Source organism: Macrotis lagotis, chromosome 1 (assembly GCF_037893015.1).
Source record: "Macrotis lagotis isolate mMagLag1 chromosome 1, bilby.v1.9.chrom.fasta, whole genome shotgun sequence".
Classification (NCBI taxonomy): Eukaryota; Metazoa; Chordata; class Mammalia; order Peramelemorphia; family Peramelidae; genus Macrotis; species Macrotis lagotis.
In genome coordinates, this window is record NC_133658.1 from 436,177,982 (window position 1) to 436,202,981 (window position 25,000).

At 36.7% G+C, this 25,000-nt stretch overlaps 1 long non-coding RNA gene across 3 annotated transcripts in view; it reads left to right on the forward strand.

Moving 5' to 3' along the window:
• The window catches only part of LOC141506464 (uncharacterized), a 247,160-nt gene that overhangs the window by 145,989 nt on the left and 76,171 nt on the right, over nucleotides 1-25,000 (forward strand). For all 3 annotated transcript variants that reach the window (XR_012473895.1, XR_012473893.1, XR_012473894.1), the window contains one exon: nucleotides 5,926-6,090. This is a non-coding gene — a long non-coding RNA (uncharacterized LOC141506464). The remainder of the gene's footprint in view (nucleotides 1-5,925; nucleotides 6,091-25,000) is intronic.

A 25,000-nucleotide genomic window follows, 5' to 3' on the forward strand; every position in this document is an offset into this window, starting at 1 on the left:
TCTCTTATCCCCCTCTGTCACTTGGGAAAGTGGACTTCAACTCAATGCAGTTTCTACAGAGCATTATTGATCCCATCTAGTATATATACAAATGCCATGTAGCTGCTAGTTGAATCTGCACCTTAACTTCCACTGAGCTCTGGTATCTTTGGTACCACTACCAAAGATAAGCAAATATAGACTAATCTAGAACACTTGGACGTCAGTGTTGGAGATACTGACTGCAAAACTGGGTCTGCACCTCAAGTGGTTCCCTGTCTTGATCTGTTGAAGCCCCCAATGTTGTTATCATTTCTAATCTCTTCCACCTAAAACCAGGGAAATAAGTGTAAAAAAGCAAAGAGCAGAGACCTGTATTCTCAGGCTATATATTAACCTTGGGGAAGAAGGACCTAAATTCTCTCCCCTTTCAGCATTATCTCACCAGAATCCAGCCAAGCAAAAAGATAGGCCTGGGTTGACTAATTATGAATGAGCCCCAGTTCCAGCTTCAGAACCAGAGGCTTCTCTTCATTGCATGGCTGGTGGACCAGAACCAGTTACAGAATTGTCTGAACATGCTCCATAAACCATATTGGCAATTTATCAGTGGTGTATAAATGTGAGACTTATTCCTAGTTTGTTACTTTTCTTTTCCCCACTCCTCTGTTAGAGGACAAATCTTCCTTTCTCCCTTTTCTGCACTCTTGTCTGGAAATCCAAGGAAAAGAAAGCCTATTAAAATAGGGAATTAGCTGTATCATAACTCTTTCATAGACTGAGGAAAAGAAGAGTTTTCTGTGTCCTCTCAGCAAGGGGCTAGGACACATGTCTACCTCTATAACAATAGTTAGTATGTAGTTAGTATTTAATACTCTAAAAATATTTCCTCATTTGTGTCTCACAACAACCCTAGGCAGTGTGGATCTATTATTAATTTATTATTAATTTCTAATTAATTAATTATTAATTATTAATTTCCATTTTCCAGATAAAGAAACTGAGTCAGACAGAGGTTAAAAGTGACTTACACAGTGTACAGCTAATAAATGTCTAAATCTAAATTTGAACTCAGGTCATCCCCATTCCAGATCCAAACTTCTCTATTCACCAGGTTACCTAACTACCTCATAAGAAGATTACTTCATATTTAGTTCAATACCTTGAACCTCAACAAGTTGATTAAGGGAACTGGTCAGATTTTTCCAAATTTTCCTGGATCAAAGTCCTATTACATATAAATTTTAGAGAAGCAAATTTTCTAAATCTACTCCAAAAAATGTAATAGTAAGCCTTAGGAGGGAGTAGAATTTCCCTCTCTGAAGGTCTTCAAGCAGATAGCATATAACCTCTTACTGGAAATGTTGTAAGTGGAATCCTGTCTATTTATAGGCTATTTACATGATGTCTATTTACATGATGCCTCAGGTATCTCTTCCAAGTTGGAAATTCTGTGAATGTACTCAGAAACAATGAATTATACTATAGACATAAGTTTCTATATTTAAATAAGCATTCTGAACATCTTTTCCTATGCCCGGACATATAATCATATATATATATATATATATATATATATATATATATATATATATATATACATATATATGTATATATATATATATGAGTATTGTGTATGTATACATAAATATGGGATGTCAATTGAAGAATAAATCAAGTCACCCCATCCACTCATAAGTGATAAAAATGCCTTACATATCTTAGCCAGATGAGAAAAAGTATCAATTGATCAGCTACCCTTTACAGTTATTCCTTCCACATTGAGACTTTCTACATTGTGACTTTCCCTATGAGGTTTTGATATATTAGTTTGGCATAAGAAATTAAATGAGACGTTTTGGGGAGTTTTGCAGAAGCTGCAAACAATACAGAAAAAGAAATTCAGAAATGCATAAAATATATGTATAGTATCATATAATATAAACCCAAATTTTATAGTAAGCACCCCATAAAAGAAAAAAAATTCAGACATCTTCTCTGGTATGAAGGGAAGCCCAAAATTTTAAATCCAGATTGCAGATTGTTCAAGTAGTTTCAAGAAACTTGGCTGGCACTTTAATAAAATATCAAATTAGTCGAAAAATCTGAAGTTACTCAGGATATTAATATGACTACAGCATTTTGATAAAAATCCTTAGAATGAACTTGGCAGGTTGGGAAAGAAGTCATGGCTTTGGCATCAGCCCAGACTTCCTTCTTTTGTCCTTACTTTGGCTGAGGAAGATCTTGCAAGCCTTGAATGGTCCCATCAGTGTCCTAGTGGTATCCCTGGATCAACTGGGGACTGGGAGCCAAAGACAGTCTAGATTCTTGACTCCCTAAGGAACCTGGAGTCAGGGAGGTTCAAATCTGGTTTCAGATACTTCCTAGCCACCATGTGACCCTGGGCAAGTCACCGAACCTCTGCTTACCTCAGTTTATTCATTTGTAAAAAGAAAGAATGATAGCATCTATCCCCACTCTCCCCCCCCAGTCTCATCCCAGAGGATCAAATGAGGTAATGTGGCTGACACATAATAGGTGCTTCATATATTCTCCACCCCCCCACCAGAGAAGTTGACTTGCCCAAGATCACCTTCAATTTGTAGTAGTAGGGAGTGAAGGAACAGGAACCCAGGATCTCTCTCTCTGGTGCTTTTTCTACCTGGAGCATAGACTTGAGATGTTGGGTTTGCCCAGGGTCTCTGGCTGCTCTTAGCCCCTCTTTTGTGTTTCTTTCCCTTAACATTGACCTTGTGAGCTTGAAATGGTCCTGAGAGGCCAAAGTGCTGTGAAGAAGTGGTGATCTGATTTCCTTGGGAAGCAGGTCCTCTCTGACACTCTCTCTCTGTGTCCAAGCCCATCTTGATTCAATGTCCCAGCCCACCCTTGGAGTGGTAGAGAAAGGGCTCCCCAGTGACAGAATCCAGGCTCCAACCCCATACCAGCTGCTGTCTTGGCAACATGATTCAGTTGTTGCATGAGAACCCGCCGAGCTGGACCCTGGGAGGAGCAAAGAGATGAGTCACTTGGCTGCTCTCCCCATAGAACTGCTCACTCTAGGAATGTTTGTGTTTGGATACTGGGCACCTCTCGGAGATCTTGGAGTTTTCCAATGTCCCTAAAACTGGAGGGGGGCAACATGCACAGAGAGAAATTTCAAACTTTGGTTCTTGACCTCAATGAGCTCAGGGACAAAAATAAAGTGACATCATTGCCTCCTTGATCCTTCCTCAACCACCACCTGAACTGTGCCTAAAGGATCGAGAAGCAGTTGGGGTTGAAGGCCAAGGTCAAGGAGGAGTCTCTTCATACTTCTGAGGGTTCATTTTCTTCCCTCCCCTCTTCATACTTCTGAAGGCTCATTCTCTGCTCTCATTCTACAATTAGCCCAAAGCTGCGGCCTCACAATATCAGAATCAGCTCATCTGGCTAGTTTTACTTTTTGTAAACGTTTTGAATTCCTTTCCACCCCACAGAAGGCAGTCTGATAATCTTTACATTGTTTCCATGCTATGCATTGATCAAGATTGAATGTGTTGAAAGAAAAGACATTCTTGAGGAAAAAATAAAATATTAGAGATAGCAAAATGATGTAGTACATAAGACAACTTTTTAAAAAAAATTGAAGGTAATGATCTTTTCTTTCTTTGAATACAGATGGTATTCTCCATTGTGAATACCCTAAAATTGTCCCTGATTATTGCACTAATGAAATGAGCAAGTCCATTAAGATTAAACATCACCCCTATGTTGCTATTAGGGTGTACAATGTTTTTCTGGTTCTGCTCATCTAGCTCAGCATCAGTTCATGCAAATCCTTCCAGGCTTCTCTGAATTCCCATTCCCTCCTGGTTTCTAATAGAACAATAGTGTTCCATCGCATACACATACATGTTCAGTCATTCCCCAACTGAAGGACATTCACTCAATTTCCAATTCTTTGTCACCACAAACAGGGCTGCTATAAATATTTTTTACAAGTGATGTTTTTACCCCTTTTCATGATCGCTTCAGGGTATAGACCCAGTAGTGGGGTATGCACATTTTTATTGCCCTTTGGGCATAATTCCAGATTACTTTCCAGAAAGGTTGGATGAATTCACAGCTCCACCAACAGTAAAGCCTCCAAATAGTTTCCATAGTTTCCATATCTCATTGCCCTTGATGGTTAAATCCATAGAAGAACCTGGGGCATGAGTGGCTAATATCTAGGAAATCACCAAGTGGGTTAGGATAGCCTAGACTATAGACTTTCCAGTTGGAATATAGGGAGCATCTACTTTGTTCTTCTGATAGGTGCCTTAAATTCTCTAATCAGGATGGAGTTACATAAAAGTTATTAAACTGCTATTGGGATAAATAAAAGTTACTAAATTGCTATGAAAGAGTTTATAGAATCCTAGTTCTAAATTGATCTTCTATGTGGCTAGGAGAAAGAATCATAATTAAGTTTCTAATTTATACTTTAAAACTAAAAAGACTGAGAGAATAGCAGAAGATAATTCTGTCCTTGATATCCTTGACATTGGGATGATAAAAACTAGAGTAAAATCCCCAAATGATTGGTTGGTTGGTTAGTGGGTTGTTGTCCTCTGTTCTGGAAGAGGACCAAAATGACATCATTACAAAGAACAGTGTGTCTAACTGTGACTGATCAGACCAATTCAAACTTGGAATGCTCTTTCACAGGTCCAACAAAGTAGTCCATATGAACATTTGGAGTAGGGATATCTCTAAATTTGCTCATGTCACATTTCTTTTGAGCTATTACTATTTGACTTTGCTCATAGAGGACAGCACTTTCTTTGATTACAGGCTTGCCATGCTGGGGGGGTCCTGTACCAGGTGGGACATTTCTGTTTGTCCATACAGCAACATGACAGAAGGATCCTTTGAGGATTGAATACAACATTGAAATTGTATTCAGGACTTCCTTATATATCCTGGGCTATAAGTGAAAGAAAGACCAGTGAATAAAAGTGGGAGTGTTGGAGGAACTTCTGGGAAGCATAACCTTTTTGGAATCAAATCAAATCAAGTCAAAACTAAAAATATTTATTAAGCATCATGTATATAAAGGTTTAATGCTCGATGCTGTTCTTTCAGTTTATAAAATGTAATGAAATGACTGAAAAATAGGAAACCACGATGGCCACAGCCTTGATATTTGTCTTGTGCTGGAGCCTAAGACTAAGAATTCAAGAATGAGCACCATGGGTCTAAGTAATCCACTGGCTTCAGGAGTGGAGGCTGCCAGGAAAGGCCCTAGGGCTCTTTGATGGGGAGAGGAATAGTGGCCTTAACATCCAACTGGGATCTTCTGGAAGATCAAGGGGGGGGGGAAGTAGGCTTGAACATATAAATCAAATTATTGTTACAGTTGCTCTCTTCTTTAGGAAGCTCTGTGACAGTTATGTACAGCCTCCTTACTCTGCTTCATCCCACTCATTACTTAAAAATAAACTTTAACTGCAGTTCATGGGTAGCGAATTAATCCTACTGAGTGAGGTAACTTGTATAGGATACAAGTTCCATGGGAATGATTTCAGAGAAGAAAGAACCTTTCCTTTTTCTGTGTTCATTCCCAGCCCCCAAACAGTGCTCTGAGTAATGATGATGAATGTTCCTTGGGCCATCCACACTGTGACTAATATTATAACTATATTATGACTGTAAGGACTGGCTGTGGACTAGCCTTGTTCATCAATGGCCGGGGACAAGACAGGGGTATGATGAAACCAATGCAAACCAGCTTGGGAGAGCCATTTGTTACATTTTCAGTGTGAGCATTTACATCTCAGAAATTGAGAAATTTCCCATAGGTCCTAAAAATTAGGACTTGATTTTTTTTGTGGATTGTCTAGACTTAAGAAAGTGATGGGGAGAATATTAATAATACCAATTAAATTTTAATTTTGATTACAATTTTTTTTCTCCTTTCAGGAAACCTTGGAATTCCAGCCCAGGATTTTATTTGTCTTTTCTTTAGGGATTTTGTTTCTGGACTAATCCAGATGGTCCAAATGTTCTGAATGTTCCAAATGTATAGTGCCTTTTGTCCTTGGTTCAGATAGTACTGGCTGCAATTATTTAGCTACTGCTTGGAAGGTATGTGTTATTGATCATATTACTGCTTATTTGCATATGCCATTTCATTGATTGGTACTGCTTGTCTTACATATGCTGATATTGCTGTGTTTTGTTCAGTTATTGTTGTTCACATTTGCATATCAATTTTGCCACCTGGGTCTGCATGTTTGATTATTTGCTTTTCTTTTTTTTTGGCAAGGAAGTGGGGTTAAGTGAGACCCAGGATCTCAAAGCTTGGTAATTATTAAGTGCCTGAGGCCAGATTTGAACTTGGGTCTTCCAGACTCCAGGGCCAGTGCTCTATCCATTGCTCCACATAGCTGCCCCAGTTATTTGCTTTTGCATTATTAATTTTCTGAATACAATTTGAACTAAAGTTTGAATTAAATTGAAGTCAGTCTATTTTATAAAAATGATAAGGAGCAATGGTTATAAAAACATGAATAGATCTTTTAGTCCTTGATATAGACCCTGATTGTAAAAATAAGGACATTATTAAAACAAATGAAAAAAGCTGGAGGAGATGCAGGGGGTTGTATGGTGATTACTAACAACCTCAAACCAAGAATCAATCAATCAACAATCAGTTATCAAGTACATACTATATCCCAGTCCCTGTGTAAATGTCTGAGGCATACAAAATGAAAGCAAAAACATTCCCTCATCTCAAGGAGCTTACATTCTATTGAGACAGACCTCATAAATAAAAATATAGCTAGGTGGTACAGTGAAAAAGAAAGTGAAGTCCTGGAGTCAAGACAGATCTTGAATTAAAGTCTAGATTTAAATCCTTACTAGCTGTGTGATCCTAGGCAAGAACCTCAACCTCTGTTTACTTTAGTTTCCTCATCTTTAAAATGGTGAGAAAAATAGTACCTCCTTCCCAGGATTATTGTGTGGATCAAATGAGGTAGTATTTGTAAAGGATCAGGCACAATGTCTAGCATATAGTAAGTGCTTTATAAATGTGAGTCATTATTATTTATGATACAAGCTGCCATAAATATATATATGTATACACACACACACACACACACACACATAAATATATATATATATATATATATATATACATATACAGAATATAAGGAAAGTAGTCATCTGAAAAGGGGAAGGTTCTACTAGCTAGGGGAACCAAGAAAAATCTTAAAAATGTGGCCTTTGAGCTGAGGTTTGAAAAAATCCAAAGATTCTAAGAAGTTCAGATGAAAAAAAGATAATCTCACTGGAGGTCAGCTTATCAAAATCATGGAAATAGAGATAGTGCATCATAAGTCAAAATGACTAGACCATACGATAGAGGCAAATATAATGTATAAGAAGACTGAAATGAAGAAAGGAACAGAGTTATGGAGAACTTTGAATGCCAATAGTTTATATTTTGTTGTAGAAGAAATAAGGAGATCCTAGAGATTTATGATGAGTTGTGGGAATGACATGGTTAAATATGCAGTTTAGAAAAGTCACTTTGTGAAATGAACAGAACCAGAACATTGATCATAGTAACAGCAATATTGTAATGATAATTAGCTATGAAAGACTTAGCTACTCCAATTAAGGCAATTTTCCAAGACAGTTCCAAAGAACTCATGAGAGAACTGATAAATTCTGAATGTAGATTGAAGTATATCGTTTTGCACTTTATTTTTTTGCAACATGTCTACATATATAACATATTTGCAACAAATATAGAAATGTTTTGCATGACTTCACATGTATTATGGGTATCATGCTGGCTTTCTCAATGGCTAGGAGAAGAGCTAGAGGGTGGGAGAGAATTTAAAACTCATTAAAAAATGGATGTTAATAATAAGTAAATGATTTTTAGATTTTTTTTTGCAAGGCAAACAGGGTTAAATGGCTTGCCCAAGGCCACACAGCTAGGTAATTATTAAATGTCTGAGACTGGATTTGAACCCAGGTATTCCTGACTCCAAGGCCTGTGCTTTATCCACTATGCCACCTAGCCGCCCCCAAGTAAATGATTTTTAAAGAAAAAAAAGTTACTTTGACAGATATATAGAGGATAGATTGAAGTGAGGAGGGACTAGAGACTAAATGGTTGCTGTAATAATCCAAATTAGAGATAATGAGGGTGGTGATCCTGTGAGAAGAGAACATATATAAGAGATTTTATGAAAATTAGAAATGATAAGATTTAACAGATGATTTGGATATATATGAGGTTATAGGGAGTGAAGAATTGAGGCTATCACTTGGGTGTTTGGGAGGATGTGGTATCTTTGATAGCATTAGAGATGTTCAGAAGAGGGATGGGTTGAATGGAAAGATAATAAGGTCAGTTTGGGGCATGCTTGGTTTAAGATGCCTGTGAGATATCTTCCCTCTTCATCTAATAGAAAGTTTGTGGGACTGGATGTCTGAAGAGAGACCAAGGCTGGATTTATAGACCTGGGAATCATCTGCACAGTTTGTTGAATTCATGAGATCACCAAGTGAGAGACAATAGAGAGAAAAGAGAAGAGGGTCCCAAGAAAAGCTTTGGGGAACACCAGTGTTTATATATGACATTGAATGAGTGAGCATTGTGAAGAATCAAAAGAAAGACTTGGAAGACAGGAAAGGGGAAGAACGGAAGCAGAGGTTATAGCAGGACCATTACAAAAAACACCAGCTGAAGGCAGGTGAAGAGATAATTTTCTCTTGCTAGAGTGGACTACAAAGCAACAATTATGTTGGTTGCATTGACAGGCATATTCAGGTTTGCCTCTGGGCAGACTGATTTCCATTGGAATGATTTCTGCAATAGGGTCAGGTACAGTGGTCAACCAGATCCTGAAAATGTTCATCTTGATTGCTTTAGCAGTTGTCTATGGAACCATTCCACCTGGCTATTAAATATACTGTCAGATACAATTGATGTGATGGGGTTTTTCCTAAACTGTATTGTTCCTTTTTTTTTCTCTCAATGGTGCCATTATAAATGCTGTTATTCTGTATTACCTATAGTGGTAATACAAAAGAATTGAAAAATGAAAATATACATAGACTCCTGGATTTTGAAATCTGAATAAGAGAATAAAGGTAATCTAATACCGTATACCAAGAATTTAAGATGTCCTGTATTGTTTCCTAATCTGACAGTGGTTTTCAGTGATGGGTTTATGATATAGTGATTATGATATAGTGGATACTAGCATATTTTTGTGACAGAGAAAGATAAAGAAAAGTCAATTTTTATCCACCAAAGTGAATTTTTACCAGTTTAAGTGTATAACCCAAGGCATCTTGAAGTACCTGTCACTTTTCACTGACTTTATAGTAGAAAATACTTGTGTTTGGAAACACAAAACTCTTAGAAATATTGGCATACCTCAATGACCTCATTGTCTTTGTTTTGTTTTGTTTTGCAGGGCAATGGGGTTAAGTGACTTGCCCAAGCTAGGCAATTATTAAGAGTCTGAGGCCAAATTTGAACTCAGGTCTTCCTGACTCCAGGGCCAGTGCTCTTTCCACTGCACCACCTAGCCAGCCCCAGAGACCTCATTGTCTTTGGAAAGATGCTGGTGTAGCATGAGAAAAGACCAAATGTGTTGGATCATCTCTAGAGGATGCTGGTCTGAAGTTGTCAATTGAGAAATGCCAATTCTACTAGAGCTTATATTGAGTGGGTTGTTGCATAGCATCTTAGAAAAGAGTGAGCACTGATTCAGAGAAGATAAAAATATTTCTCAATTGGTGTCATCCAAAGAACCTTTAAGATTTAATGTCTTGGGGCAGCTAGATGGCACAGTGGATATAGCCCCAGTACTAGAGTCAAGAGGACCTGATTTCAAATCTGGCCTCAGACTCTTAACCCTGATTGCCTCAACAAAACAAATACATAAGTTCTCCTCTAGGATTTATTGGCTATTAAATATATGGATATGATATAAATATACATATATATGTGTGTGTATGTCTGTTTATATAGATACAGATATATATATATATATATATATATATATATATATATATATGCATAAAGAAGCTTTAAATGACCTAGCTAGTGGATACATGATCGAGGAGAACTGAAAGCAAAAAAATGTTAAGGAAAGTCAATTTGTCCTATATTCTCTGAAGCCATTTGGAAATCACAGGATTCACAAATGACTTGGAGAAAAAAAAAAGACTTGGTTCTTTGCAGATCCAAGCAAACCAGTTGTCTTGCATACAGATGTTTCCACTAGAAGTCTCCAGTGCAGTCAGTCCTATACCAAGATAATTATTATCAGAAACTAATTGCATTTGCCCAAAGACAAATATCATTATCCCTCTCTCCTATCATATCCTGTCTATTGCTAAAGCTTATCGATTTTACCCTGTAAAGGTCTCTTAAATCTTCCCTGTTCTCTCTTCTGATATCCTCATCATACACCTAGACTGTTGCAATAGCCTGCTCACAATTCTCTTTACCTCTGGTCCATTCTCTATTTAGCCATCAAGGTGACTTTCTTAAAATAAAATGAACTCCAGTGACTCCCTATCAACTATAAAATCCTCTCTTTGGCATTCAAAGCTTTGCCTAACCTAGCTCCCACACCCTACCCCAAGCTTACCTTCCTTGTCTTCTTAAATTTTTTACCTGCTCATATACTCTTTGATGTAGTAATATTGGTCTTCTTGCTATTCCTTAATCAGAATACATGATCTCTTGATTCCAGGAATTTTCACTGGCAATTCCTCTTGTCTGGTATGCTCTTCCTCTCCATTTTCACCTCCTGACTTCCCTGGGTTTCCTTAAAGTTCCAAGTGAGAAGTTTTTCCCAATCTCGATTAACTATAGTGCCTTCCCTCTGTTGACTGATTTCTAATTAGGAATCCTGTATATACCTTGTTTACATGTTGTCTCTGCCATTAGATGGTGAGCTCCTCTCTGATAGGAACTTTCTTATACTTTTTCTTCGAATCTCCAGTGCCTAGTACTGTACTTAACAGCTGTATGACTTACTGGTACATATTAGTATGAATAATATTACTATCTGGAAGATAGTTGGCACCAAATAGACACTTATTGACTGCTAAGGAAGAATTGTATTACATAAACTTGAATTATTGTCTTTGAAATGGACAGTCATTGAGAAATTTAAGAAATTACATATGCACTAATTTCAAATATCAAATTTCAATTTTCAATAATCTTGTTATTCAGTCTTTTCACTCATGTCCAACTCTTTTGTGAGCTCATCTGAGATTTTCCGGGCAAATATACTGGAATGATTTATTATTACCTTCTCCAGTTCATTTTATAGATGAAGAATTGAGGCAAACAGGGTTAAGTGATTTGCCCAGTACCACATAACTAGTAAATGGCTAAAGCTGGATTTGTACTCAGAACAAAGAGTCTTTCTGGCTTCAGTCCTGATGCCCTATCCACCATGCCACTTAACTGCAGATAACAATCTACTTATTTATAGTTTGGCAGTGACAAGTTGGATGCTACCCACCAGAGATGAGTAGCACCACTAGCCAAACATGAATTAGGTATATACTATTAACCTTGGGAGATGTATATGGATGTAGATGCTCTTCCCCAAAGCCAAGTGACTATGAAGCTCTGATCAGATCCATAGAAGGGAGGAGTGAAGGAGATCTATGTGAACTGGGTTTTAGTCAATTGTTAGTGAAATTGAGAGTTGGAGGTTCCATCAGAATATGACAGGAGTGTATGTGAATCTTCTGCCAACTCTCTTCACCTCATCTGTCCTTAAATGACTGACAGTGAGATCAAATGACTGATAAGGAATGTCAGAGTTATAATACAAGGCACACTATGTGGTAGAGAAAGGACTAGAACATGAACCATGCTGTCTTCTGTCCCCATATCTGGTACTTTCCTATCAAGGTTCCTGTCCATTGTCCCTAGAATAATCCATGATGGCTTGGAATTCTTCAAGGACTATTTGCAACTATTTCTTATCACAGGAGGAATTCTAGGACTTCCCTTTTGATGAACAGCTGCCATTTTTCGGACTTTCTTCAGGCACCTTACTGAAAAGACAGTGGAAGGAATTGGATTTGGGCAATGGATTGCTATAGCAGACTGTAACTGTTCCCACATCTGGTATCAAGAAGCAGTTGGTGCTGTTCTGTATGGCCACAAAGGCATTCCAAGATGACCTTGAAATAAGGAGAGAACCCTAGAACTGATAAGAAATTGACTTTCCTGGTCCAAGACAACAGCATATGGCACTAAGAAGGAGGAGATTTTATTCATAGAAAAGTGCTACCAAATCATGCTTTAGACTTAGAATATAAATACCAAGAAGTCTTTGGAGATGGGTATACATTAATTTTTTAACCTCTGGAAGAAAATTGATCAGGATTCCAAAAAAACTTCTGCAGTTACTTATGTATTATGGAAGAAGTATTTTTTTACATGACTTCCCTGTCTGTGATCAAATTGGAAACTTTGAAAAATAACTATTTAAAGAAATGTTAATGGTGGCAGAAATAATCTAAAGATGATATAATATAATGTAATTTAACATAATATATACCTTTGCTAGTCCACAAGGTGGGTGACCTGTCACAGCTTAAGCATTTTAATCACGAACATGTTGGGAACATTGAGACCTGAGTAGAAATCTCAGTGGACTCAACCAATACATGCCAGGAATTTACATCCATACTTACTGGTACACTTGATCTACCTATGGATTTGTGTTTTAGAATCTCAGAAGATGCAGAGGAAATAAATACTCACTACTAACACATCTCTCAAATAAATGAAAGGATCCTGTCATCTAGCCATGAAATTAGCTCAAAAGGTCTGTAATAAAGGATGATGTTCAAGTTCTTTGTCAAAATGAGTCTTCTTGGCCATCTGCAGGAGAGATGGTCAACCAAGTACCATCAGAGGAATGTTATACATGTAGTTGTTATACATGGGTTTAGTTCACAGGACCCTGGAGAGCTCTAGAGACACAATACTTTGGATAGAAATCCTCCATTGCATCTAAAAGGATAGGGTGAGACCATCCCTTCTCCCTTATCTATGACAGAAAAACTCTTCTTTGCCAGTGGGAAGAGTCCAGATTGGAATTCTTCAATATTACTCTGGAAAGAGTAAATGTGTGAACTCAGTCAATGATTTGGTGACTGGTGCTATTTGCTCATGATCAATCCTTTTTTTTTAAATCAATCTTACAATAAATATACCTAAGTTATAATGAAATTGTGTCTTCCTTCTGGGTTCCATAAAACAGAGATGGGTATAAGTGAGGAAATTAAATAACTATATCTGGAGATTTTTCTAGATTTGGATCTGGACTGAGGTACAAGTCCAATTTGTGATGTTGTTTGGTTTTTTCAGTTACATCTGACTCTTCATGACCCCATTTGGAGTTCTCTTATCAAAGATACTGGATTGATTTGTCATTTCCTTTTCCAGATCATTTTATAGATGAGGAAATTGAGGTCAACAGAGCTAAGTGACTTGTCCAGGGTCATATAGCTAGTAAGTGTCTGAAGTCAGATTTGAACTCACAAAGATGAATTTTCCTTATTCTAAACCAATACTCTATTTACTGTGCTATATAATTTTTTTTTTTAGATTTTTCAAGGCAATGGGGTTAAGTGGCTTGCTCAAGGGCACATGGCTAGGTAATTATTAAGTGTCTGAGGCCAGATTTGAACTCAGGTACTCCTGACTCCAAGGCCAGTGCTCTATCCACTGCACCATCTAGCTGCCCCTCTGCTACGTAATTTTGTGAAATATTATATGTAAATTATTTTTTATCTTTTTTTAAAATCATAAACTGATGCTAGAGATACCTGGGCAGTTTCAGTGAGTCTAGTCAGATATTTGTGGCTAATTTTCTAGTTATCCTACTAGATAGGTGAAATAAACTCTGTTCTTCCCCACCTACCTTTAGTAATGGTATTAAATAACTAACCCTTCCTCATTTGAAGACCAACACCATTTCTACATGCCTATAGTTAGAGCTCTTCTTTGCCCTCCTTCAATCTCCACTCTGTATTATACTTCTTTTTGCACCTGTTTTATCTCCAGTGGAATATAAACTTCTTGAGGACAAAGGACTGTTTTGCTTTTGAGTTAGTATCCCCAGTACCTAGCATAATAGCTAGCACATTTTAGGTCCATAGAAAATATTTTTAAAAATATACAGAGAACCGGGGCAGCTAGGTGATGCAGTGGATAGAGCACTGGCCTTGGAGTCAGGAGTACCTGGGTTCAAATCTGACCTCAGACACTTAATAATTACCTAGACATGTGGCCTTGGGCAAGCCACTTAACCCCATTGCCTTGAAAAAAAAATATACAGAGAACTGAGTCAAATTAAAAAAAAAAACATTCCCCAATTGACAAATTGTCAAAGGATATGCAAAGGCAATTTACAGATGAGGAGATCAAAGTAATCCATAGTCATGAAAAATTGCTCTAAATCATTACTTATTACAATGATCATTGTTGCAAGGGTTGTGGGAAATCTGGGACACTAATACATTGTTGCTGGAGCTGTGAACTCATCCAACCTTTCTGGAGAGCAGGCTGGAACTATGTCCAAAGGGCAACAAAATTGTGCATACCCTTTGATATGAGTCTGTAACCTGAAAAGATCATGAAAATGGTACCACGTGTACAAAAATATTCATAACAATTCTTTTTGTAGTAGCGAAGAATTGGAAACTGAAGGGATGCCCATCATTTGGGGAATGGTGGTATATGTATGTGATTGGAACAATATTGTTCTCTAAGAAGTGAGAGGAGGTATTTCAGAAAAGCCTCCAAAGACCTGCATTAATTAGTGCTGAGTGAAGTGAGCAGAACCAGAAGAACATTACACATACTAAAAACAACATTGAGTGATGATCAACCATGATGTACTTGTTCATTTCAGCAGTACAATAATCAAAGACAGTTTTAAAAGACTTATGATGGAAACTACCATCTGTTACCCAGAGAAGCAACTGTGGAATTTAAATGAAGCCCAAAGCTTATTATCTTCAATTTTTAAAAGCTTTCTTATGTATTATGTCATTTTTTCTCTTTAGTATTTTCTTTCTTCCATTTGGATCTGATTCTTCTCTCACAATATATTCAATAAAAATCTATGTTTAGCATGGTTATAAATGTAAAGCCGGTATTAGATTGCTTTCTGGGGAGAGAGAGGGAAGGGAGGGAGGGAGCCATTGTTTGGCTCATTAATGAGCTCAGAATGAGAGTAAATGGGAATTGTTTCTGTTCTGATCAGAAACCTTGAGAATATTCCCCTTCCAGATTGATTTTTTTAGGTTTTTGCAAGGCAAATGGGGTTAAGTGGCTTGCCCAAGGCCACACAGCTAGGTCATTATTAAGTGTCTGAGATCAGATTTGAACCCAGGTACTCCTGACTCCAAGGCCAGTGCTTTATCCACTATGCCACTGAGCCGCCCCCAATTTTTTTTCTTAACTAGATAAAAGAGGTCATTCTTTGCCTCATTTCTTACCTAGTCTCCCTCACTCAAATCCAATAAACTCTCAAGTCACAGAATCATCTTCTTCTGATCTTGGTCACCCTCAAAAATGAAAGACAAATAACAACAACAATAGCCTTAAATAACTGAATCATTGAATGGATGTTGCAAACTGAAAACTGGAAAAGAACTGAACTTAAGAAGTCCATAGTCTCCCTACTGCATCTGCCTCCAGTTGTACTAATTTATGTCTTGCCACTGAACTCAAGTCTCTGGAAAAGAGAATGAGACTGATGACTTTGCATAACCTTGCCTCACTTAAATCCAATTTACTTGCAAGTCAAGACATTACTCTCCTGAAGTCCTTGGTCCTCTTTAAGGAATAAGGATGAACAACAACAAAGATGATCAACTGTGAAAGACTTCACTATTCTGAGCAATACAAGATCCATGAGAATTCTAAAGAACTTATGATAAAAAATGTTATCTACCTCCAGAGCGAACTGATGTACTCTGAGTACAATTGAAGTATAATTTTCTCATTTTCTCCTCCTCCTTCTTGCAATATGGCTAATATGTAAATGTATTTTACGTGATTTCATATGTATAATTGCTATCGTATTGTCTACCTTCTTAGTTATTGGGGGAAAGGACAAGATTAAGGAAAACTATTTGGATCTCAAAATTTAAAAATAAAAGAATGAGGGCAGCTAGGTGGTGCAGTGAATAGAACTCCAGCCCTGGAGTCAGGAGGACCTGAGTTCAAATGCAACTACAGACACTTAATAATTACCTAGCTGTGTGACCTTGGGAAAGTCATTTAACCCCATTGCCTTGCAAAAAAAAACAAAAAATGTGATAAACATTTTTAAAAAGAAGAAAACCAAATTATCAGTGTCAAAAATTAAAAGGGTGAATGCACCATCAGTAAAGATGAAATTAAAGCAATTATATGCCAAACTGATGATCTAAATAAAATGGATATTTACAAAAATATAAATTGCCCAGATTAAAAAAAATTGAAGAAGCCATCAGTGAGCTCCTTAAGAAAAAAAATCCTCAGTAGATGGATTTACAAGTGAATTCTACCAAACATTTAAGAAAGAATTAATTCTAGTACTATATAAATTGTTTGAAAAAAATAGGAAACGGAGTCCTCCCAAATTATTTTTATGCCATAAATATATTTTTGATACCTAAACCAGAGAGAGCAAAAACAGAGAAAAATAATTACAGACTAATTTCCCTAATGAATATTGATGCAAAAATTTTAAAATACTGACAATGAGATTATAACAATATATTACAAAAAATCTTACATAAGGGATGTAATAGGTGGGATTTATACCAGTAATGCAGGATTGGTTAAATGTTAGGAAAACAAACAACATAACTAACCACATCAAATAGCAAATACAACCAAATTCATATGATTATTTCAATAGTTGCAAAATTTGGCAAAGTATAATACTCATTCCAATTAAAAACACTAGAAAACATAGAAATAAATGTGTTAGAGGAATTGTAAGAAAGAAATAGTCACACACACACAAAAGAAATAGTCATAGTCACACATGACTGGTAGATCTGTGATTTGGTTCAAAACATTCTGAATATAATTTTAAAATTATATGAGAATGAGGCATAGATTAATATCTCACATCACATACCAAGTTGAGGTCAACATGGGTACATAATTTAGTCATACAGGGTGATATAAATAAATTAGGGGAGCATAGAATAGTATATCTGTCAGATCTATGGATAAGGGAAGAATTTAGGACCAAAGAAGGTATAGAGAGTTTTACAAAATGTAAAATGGATAATTTTGATTACATTAAACTAAAAAGTTTAGGCACAAATAAAATTAGTGCAATCAAAATTAGAAGGCAAGCAGAAAACTGGGGGGAATTTTTTTACAGCAAGCATCTCATAAAGAATTGTGATAATTTTATATGAATATGAGTCATTTTCCAATTGATAAATTATCAAAAGATAATTCTCAAAGCAATCAAATCAAATGAAAAAATGCTTTAAATCACAATTGACTAGAGAAATTAAAACAACTCTGAGGTACCACCTCACATCCATCAAATTGATTAATAACAAAAATAAAAAATGATAAATATTGGAGGGTGGGGTTGGAACACTAATGCACTCTTAGTGGAGTTGTGAACTGATCCAGTGTTTCTGGAGAGCAACTTAGAATTAAGCTCAAAATGCTATAAAATTGTGCATACTCTTTGATCTGTATTCTAAAGAGATTTTTTTTAAGAAAGGAAAAAACCATTTATACATAAATATTTGTAGCAGCTCTTTTTCAGGGAGCTAAGAAATTGGAAATTGGGAATTGAGGGAATGCCCATCAATTGAGGGAATGGCTGAAAAAGTTATAGCATATGATTTTAATGGAATATTTTTGTTCTATGAGAAATGATGAGTTTCAGATGACTTCAGAAAAACCCAGAAAGACTCACATGAATTGTTGTACAGTGAAGAACATCGTACATGGTAACAGAAATATTGTACAACTGTGAATGATTTAGTTCTTCTCAGCAATAAAATAACTGAAGACATTCCCAAAAGATTCATGATGAAAAGTACTATCTACTTCTAGAGAAAGAATTGGTGTTGTCTGAACATGAACCAAAGCATATTATTTATTTATTTTATTTTTGTGGTTTTTGTTCAAGTTTTCTTACCCAAAATGACAAATATGGAAATATTTTACATGATTGCACATGGATGAGCTATATCAGATTGTTTACTATCTCTGGAAAGGAGCAGAGAATTAAAACCTAAAAACTTTTTTTAAAATGGTTAAAATTATTTTTGCATGTAATTGAAAGAAAATATTTTTCAAAATTGAAAAAAATTGTATAGGGAAAGTGACTGAACTATTTATATTGCTTAACCAGACAGCTCTTAAGTAATCCAAGTATACAAAGACAAATGGAGTTAAGTGGCTTGCCCAAGGCCACACAGCTAGGTAATTATTAAATGTCTGAGGCCAGATTTGAACTCAGGTACTCCTGACTCCAGGGCCAGTGTTCTATCCACTACGCCACCTAGCCGCCACTTTATTGCTGATTTTTTAGGGTTATTGATGTTACATTAATGCAAGCTTTTAGGAATGGTTAAGCCTAGAAACCTGTAAGTTTTCAGTTATTCCAAAGTGTTTTGATCCAAGGCAAAGTCTGATCTTAGCCCTCTGGGTTTGAACTCTGCATGTTCTTGACCAAGGTTTGAATCTGAGCATACTAAATTGCTATTGAGTTCACCCACTATCAGTCACCAGTTCAGAGTGACAGAGCTGCAGACTTTCCTGTAGTCTAGGATTTCTGCCCTAGTTATTCCTTTGCAAGGTTCATTCTTGAAGTTGGGACAAAGGTCCCCTGCTCTCTTCCTGAGGTTCTGAGTCACACAGATATTTACTTTTGGAATTTATCTTTTCTCTGTACACAGCAGGGAGCTCCTGTGATTCCTTAGCCTGGCATTCCATGATCCTTAAGAGCAGGTCCCCTCTTCAGTTCATCCTAGATCTGTAATACAGAACTGGGTGGGGAATGATAAAGTGACAACAGGTATCTATTGTGGAACTCTGCATGAGGTTGTGGAGTAGCAAAGTGGCTTGGGACCTTGTCTTGCCCTAGTGCATGGCATTTCCCTGCACTAGAATTTTACATGTAATACAGTTCTGACCATACCCACCACCATTTTTGGATCCAAAGAACTCTTTGCCTCCCTAAATCAATATGGGATTGAAAAAAATGTCTTACCGTGATTTTCTTTTCTAGGATTTTCTTATAAGGACTCAGTCTGGTATTATTTTAGAGATCTGTTTGGAGGAGTTTTGGGGGGAGAGCTTGCTGTACTTTCTTCTGATTCTTGGTCATTTGGGGTCCATATTTTATGTTTTATAGAAGCCTTTTTGTTTCCATTTAACAGTTTTCTGGCAATATCCTCTCTCCCTACTTCCAAATTCAATCCTATCTAGTAACCAAGAAAAGAACCAAACAAAAACATCTGACCCAGTGGCCCCATCTGATGACATTGCCACCATTCCACCCCAGTGATCCCTTTACCTCTCTGCTAAGAAGAGGGAAATACAATTCATTTTTCTCTAGGACCTTTAATGATTTTTCAGTTCGGAGTTCAGCCTCTTGTAAGTGATCCCCCCCCCCCCCCCCCATTACAGTATTGTCATTATTGTGCATATTGTTTCTTTGGTTCTGTTTACTTCACTCTGCATCAGTTCATACTAGATGTGATGACATAGGGTAAGTCAATAATAAGATTACAAATTACAAGGGAAGGTGTGCCCTACATTGACAAAAGGAGTTTCCTCAATCAGGAATTCCCTATATCAATGAAATCATAGATCTGTTCCCTATCCTTGTCGTTATTACCCCTATCAATCTTTCCATGTTTCTTTAAATTATTATTATCTATCATCTTTTACTGCATAGTTTCATTCTATTACATTTGTAGACCAGTTTATTCAGACATGCTCACTTTGTCCTTTATTTCCTCCTATGAATATATTTGCATACATTGGACTTTGTATACTCAGTTAATAAGGCAAGACTTGAACCTAGATTTTACTGTTTTCAAGCCCAGTCTAAACACTCTATTACCTAGGCAGGTAACCAAGTTTGTCTTTTGTCCATATTTTGTTAGGTAGCCCTAATTAGAATATGTCTTTTAGGGGGCGGCTAGGTGGCGCAGTGGATAGAGCACCAACCCTGTAGTCTGGAGTACCTGAGTTCAAATCCGGTCTCAGACACTTAATAATTACATAGCTGTGTGATCTTGGGCAAGTCACTTAACATCATTGCCTTGAAAAAACCAAAAAAGAAAAAATAATACAAGAATTGGAAAGGGAATTAACAATTTGGTATAAGAGGTTCAAAACCTTACCCAAGCAAGAAACTCCTTGAAAATTAATTGGAGCAATTCAACTTAGATCAATGTATACCATGGAAACAATTTAAAGACTAACAGACTGCCTTCTGTGGGGGGTGGGGGTGGGGAGAGGGAAACAAGATTAGGGGAAAAATTGTAAAATTCAAAATAAATAAAATCCTTCTTTTATAAAAAAAGATTAAAGCAAAATAAAGTGGAGCAAATAAAAATCAATGACTCATAAGGCAAAAAATATTAAAACAACATCAAAAGACTGGAAAAAAATGTAAGATAACTCATGGCAAAAGCAATAGATCTGGAAAACAGATCATGAAGAAAAAAATTTAATAATCACTGGAATACCTGGTAGCCATGACCAAAAAAAAGAACCTAGACATCATATTTCAAGAAATCTTAAAAGTCAATCAATCAGATTTCTTAGAACCAGATGGCAAAGTGGAAACAGATTCTGTCAGTCACCTCCCAAAAGAAACTCCAAGGCAGTGCAATGGCTGCCTGTGGGCAGCCAGGCTGGGTGCCTGGGTCCATAGCAGAAGAGGCCCTTTCCAGACCTCTTTGACCCAGGGCTCACTGGGGACAGCTAGAAAGGGTGGTGAGAGAACTTTGCCACACTAGAGTGGAATGCCAGCCTCAGAGCAGCCCTGCAGTGAGAACCTTCAGAGAGAATCAGTGGAGGAACCCAGCACATCCAGAGCTCCCATCCCACAGACAGTAAGAGGGTCAGGGAGACTGAAGAGATCTCTCTCTGTTCTCCCCAGGGCAGGACTCTGCTTCTTTTCCCACACTACGATCTACAGATCATCTACCCCCAGAGCACAGGCAAGAGGGCAGTCAGAGACTCTCATAAGACCTTGGAGGAATTAAGGTTCTTGTGGATTGTCTCAAAAAATCCCCAAAGCCTTGGAAGTGCAGGAAATCAGTCATAGGCTAAGGAAATGAGTAAACAACAGAAAAAAAAGAATGTGATCATAGAAAATTGCTTTGGTCCCATGGAAGATTCAGAAGATGACAAAATTGAAGCTTCTATATCCAAAACCTCCAAGAGAAATAGAAAATGGGCTCAGGTTATGGATGCACTCAAAAAAGACATTGAAAAGCAATTAAGGGAGGTAGAGGAAAATTGGGAGGAAAAATGAGAGCAATGTAGATAAATCATGAAAACCAAGTCAGCAGCTTGGTGAAAGAAATACAAAAAAAAAAACCTGAAGAAAATAACGTGTTAAAAACCAGTTTAGGCCAAATGGAAAAAGCAACACAAAAGGCAAATGAGAAAGATGCCTTAAAAATCAGAATTGGCCAACTGGAAAAGGAGATAAAAAAGCTCTCTGAAGAAAATAACTCCTTCAAATGCAGAATGGAACTAAAGGAAGCTGATAACTTGGCAAGAAATCAGGAAGAAATAAAACTAGGGTGGCTAGGTGGCACAGTGGATAAAGCACCGGCCCTGGAGTCAGGAGTACCTGGGTTCAAATCTGGTCTCAGACACTTAATAATTACCTAGCTGTGTGGGCTTGGGCAAGCCACTTAACCCCATTTGCCTTGCAAAAAAAAAACTTAAAAAAAGAAAAATAAATAAATAAAACTATACCAAAAGAACCAAAAATTAGAAGAAAATGTGAAATATCTCATTGGAAAAACAACTGACTTCAAAACTAGATCCAGAAGAAATGATTTAAAAATTATTAGGCTACCTGAAAGGAAAAGACCCTAGACTTTATCTTTCAAGAAATAATACAGCAAAATTGCCCTGAGATCCTAGAAGCAGAAGGTAAAATAAAAATTGAAGGAATACACTGATCACCTCCTGAAAGAGATCCCAAAAGAAAAACTTCCAGGAATATTATAGTCAAACTCCAAAACTCTCAAGTCAAAGAGAAAATACTAAAAGCTGTCAGAAACAAACAATTCAACTACCTTGGCTCTATAGTCAGGATTACACAGTATCTGGCAGCATCTACATGAAGGCTTGTAGGGCTCGGAATATGATATTTTGGAAGGCAAAAGATCTTGGTTTACAACCAAGAATCAACTACCCAGAAAAACTGAACATCCTCTTTTAGGGGAAAAGATGGACTTTCAATGAAATGGGGGACTTTAAAACTTTCTGTTGAAACAACCAGAACTGAACAGAAAGTTTGATCTTCAAGTACAGGACTCGGGTGAACCATAGAGGGTGTGGATGAGGACTAATTATCAGGAACTTAATGATGTTCAATGTTTGTATTCCTGCTTGGGAAGAAGATCTTGATAACTCATATAAACTTTCTCATTCATAAGAGCAGTTAGAAGGAGGATGTATAGAAAAGGCACAGGAAGGAACTGAATATAATGGTATAATATAAGATGGAGTCAATGAATGATAAAGGAAAGTACTGGGAGGAAGAGAAAGGAGAGGAAGAAGGGGCTAGGATATTTCACATAGGAGTCAAGAAAAAGTTTGTTCAATGGAGTGGAATGGGGGAAAGCAAGGGGGATGAGTGAGCCTTCATTTTCATCAGAAATGGCTCAGAGAGGAAATTACATACACAATTAATAGGGTATAGAAATCAAAGGGATGGGATAAGGGGGACAGGAGAGGGGAAGGGGGAGTAGGTGATAGAAGAGATGGAAGATTGTGAGAGAGGGTACTCAGATACAACACACAGGGACAGGGTGAAAGGAGAGAGAGAATGGAATAAATGAGAATGGGAAGGAAGAGAGTGGAGAGAAATACAGCTAGTAATAGTAACTGTGGGGAAAATATTGAAGCAATTTCTCTGGTGGACTTATGTTAAAGAAGATAACTCATCCCAGAGACAGAGTCATTGGAATCTGAGAAGTACACCTTCTGTTCTCTCTCTCACTATTCTTGAGGTTTCTCATCTTTCTGGTGGGGGGAGGGGGGTTTATATTTACTCTTACAACAAGATTATCATAATAATATAAAATAAACAAACCAAAGACATGTTAAAAAAGATAACTCTATCCAAATTTTAAAAAAAAGACACTCCAAGATAGAAACTCCCAGGAATATTATAGCCAAAATCTAGAACCTTTAGACCAAAGTAAAAATAATACAAGTGGTCAAAATAAAAGAATTCAAGTACTGAAGAGCCATAGCCAGGATCACACACTATTTACTAGCTATCACTTTAAAGGAGTGGAGACCATGGAATACCATATTCCAAAATGTTAAAGTTATGAACTTATATCCAAGAATAACTTACCTACTAAAACCTAAATCAAGGGGGGAAATTGGATCTTTAATGAAATAGAGAACTTCTATGCATTCCTGGTGAAAGACTATTTGTGAATGAACAATGATTAAAAAACTAAAAATGGACAAATTGTTTACATTATAATTTGGGGAGATGATGCATTTATCTCCTTTGAATTCTGTTATCATTGGGAGGGAGGGTCATAGAGACAGTCTAATTAGATAGAAGGCTTGAAAGTCATTCTGGTATATCTTGATAATTGGAATAGGAGAATGGAAAGAAAGGAGAAGAGGAGTAAAAAAAGAGAAATTTATCTCAAATAGGGTATGCAAGAAATCTATACAAATAAGGGGAGGAAGCAGACAAACATATATATACATATATATATACATATATATATTATATACACACAGAGATAGATAGATAGATAGATAGATATTCACACACAATCACAAAGAGTTAAGTACAAAATACATTTGATTCAACAGAGAAGTAAGAGTGAAAGGGGAACAGAGGGAGAGAGGATTAGAGGGAAGAGTAGAGGATTATTCCTAAACCAACAAAGTCTAATTAAGGATGTACAAAAAAATGTGTATTCCTCTTTTTAAGGTGGCAAAGTATGGGAATCTTTAGGGATACCCGTCATTTGAGAAATGTTGAGCAAATTATGGTATATAAATGTGATGGAACTAGGAAAATACTTACATGAGAAACTAGGAAATACATGAACTTTTGCAGAGTGAAGTGAACAGAACAATTCCAGAGACATTAAGTATTGTAAAGATCAACAACTATAAATGACTAATCACTTCTAGAAGACTAAAATGAATCATGCTAGCTACCTACTTCCTAATAGATATGTGAAGGACTCAAGAGTGCAAAATGAGACAAAAAATACATACATATATATATATATATATACATATATTTATATACATATATTTTCTTTTGGAAATGGCCAATAGGGAGATCTCTTTTGCTTAATTATATATAAATACATATATATATGTATATATATATATATATATATATATATATATATTTGTAACAGCATAGGGGCTTTTTTGTTTTCTTTTGTCTTCAGTTTAGAGGAGGGGAAGAGAAATTGTTGTTGATTGAAAATATTAAAATTTAATTTAAAAAAGATCTGGAAATAATCAGAGGATTGAAGTATCAAAAGAATAGGGACTAGGCATGTGGTTTAATTGATATAAAGACCTATCAGTTAAGGACATTTGTGTAAACAAGTGTTTAGCATCTGCACCTACTGCTTTGGAGGACACTTCTCTAAGCCAATATGTGATAATGATGTTTTCCTTTGTTCTTGAAGAAGACCTTGGCATCAGGGAAATGACTCCATGACAAGCACAGGAACTGGATTTAAT